Source organism: Sinocyclocheilus anshuiensis, unplaced genomic scaffold (genome assembly GCF_001515605.1).
Source record: "Sinocyclocheilus anshuiensis isolate Anshui unplaced genomic scaffold, SAMN03320099.WGS_v1.1 scaffold608, whole genome shotgun sequence".
Classification (NCBI taxonomy): Eukaryota; Metazoa; Chordata; class Actinopteri; order Cypriniformes; family Cyprinidae; genus Sinocyclocheilus; species Sinocyclocheilus anshuiensis.
Genome location: NW_015557085.1, coordinates 374,998 through 376,878, shown reverse-complemented (window position 1 = coordinate 376,878; position 1,881 = coordinate 374,998). Strand labels below are relative to the sequence as shown.

The window sequence follows — 1,881 nt, the reverse complement described above, 5'->3', positions numbered from 1 at the left end:
ATGATTTTTTGTTTATCAAATTTTGTTAATGTCTTATTGTACGTATTTATTTTCGATTGGTCATCATGTTTTACAAGAACGGGAATGCAGCAACCCAACATGTAATGAGCAAGCAATACTGAATATTGCAGTGCTGATATAAATTAAATTATTATAATTATAAAATAAATTAGCAATTTAATAAATATGTTTTTTGCTGTTGGTGTTTCTTTCCTAATTAACCTTATATTAATATTTAAGGTTATTTCATTTATATCACCACAGGGAGGCGCCAACGGTGACACGCATGCTGCAAGCCTGCAACACTCTTTCAGCTAACACTGATTCTACAAATATAAGATGCAATATCTTTTATCTGCATCTTCAGAACAGATATAAGGACACCACTAAATGATGTGCGTATAAAAATAATTCGGCTTAAAAAAGAGTTTTTGAGCGTTCAGTGCTGAAGAACAGCTCCAGTCCGCAGCAGAACGAGCTCTACATTCCACACAATCAGCTCTGAGAGCCTCGAGACGATGGAGCGAGTCGGTTCGTTCGGACGGTCTGTTTAAATGAACCGGTACACGGACTCGTTTGACGAAGAGTTGCCATAATAAGTAATTCAACGTGTCATATTGCAGTACAAGTTTTAACCAAACACAACTTTGTTTTTTTGATTACGCTATTGTCTTCCGGTATCCAGCGTGTTATACAGTGTTACTCGCCGCACTCACTGTCGAGTCATTCACAAACACTGCGCGAATCGGTTCGACCGAATCACTGAACAAACGGATCAAAGGATGATTCGTTTGCGAGTCGGACACCGATACTGTATACTGCATTCATATTAGGAGTAATATGGTAGTGTACCGATCTGAACAAAGCTCTGTAACCGCATGTGTGATGAGACTGAACTCTTCCAGCGGACTCGACTCACTCTCCAGAGGGAGCGCAGCGGAGCAGTCCAGGTCTCCTGCAGCTGCGGGGAAAAGCGCGGATGGGATGGAAGTTCTCTGTGGATGTCCAAACTAACTGCATCGCTATACTGACGGACATCGCCTCGGTATTACTGTTCATCTCAGATCAGCTCGCTTCAGTTCCTCTGCGGTTCTGCTCGTTTTAAAGCACATCTTCATGAAGTACATCTGATTTAAACTTGTGGAAATACATCGTAAACATCTCCCGTTCATCTGAAGGCACTCAGCATCATCCAGTAAGTTGACTGAATGAAATAACGGACTGACTGTATTAAATCTCTCGTGTGGATGATTATATGTCATGATTGTGTTTAACCTCAGGAGCTAACACAACTTTACCCACTGTTCTGTTCAGTGCATAGCTATTAATGATTGTCTGAAGATTTACAGTAGGAACACTAGATAAGAAGAGGCGGGTCGACCACTGTAAAAGTCACCATGGTAACCACCAAAAGATGGTACTTGTGTGGATGTATTGTTGCACAGTATTAAAGTGTAATTGTGCAGTTGTTACCCTTCATTACAAGTAGAATAGAAAGCTAGAGTTTTTTTTTTTTTTTTTTTTTTAAAAAAAAAAAAAAAAAAAAAAAAAATAATAATAAAAAAATTACTGAAAGCTGCTTACACCTATTGAAGGAACAATAGGCCTGCATTTATCTTATAGTACTATGGATACTATGGCAAATTTGGCAAATTTGATAAGGGTTAATATAACTTTTTTAATATAACTTTTTTATAAAAAAAATAGTTATATATGCTTTTATAAGTTAAAGTCACATTATATTTGAGATCAGACATCATGGACTGCATCAGTGCCAAACATTTGGTGATATTCAATGTCAACAAGTGTTCTTCTTGAAGTGAGTTTTTGATCATTTGTTTCTTTATATATATATATATATATATATAAAATAAAAAAATA

General features: G+C 36.8%; 1 protein-coding gene across 1 annotated transcript in view; it reads left to right on the top strand.

Moving 5' to 3' along the window:
- The first annotated feature begins 998 nt into the window (after window positions 1-998).
- The window catches only part of LOC107677005 (X-linked interleukin-1 receptor accessory protein-like 2), a 208,257-nt gene continuing 207,374 nt past the window's right edge, over window positions 999-1,881 (top strand). Inside the window, exon 1 of the mRNA XM_016471781.1 lies at window positions 999-1,195. The gene's annotated coding sequence lies outside the window, so the exon portion shown is untranslated. The remainder of the gene's footprint in view (window positions 1,196-1,881) is intronic.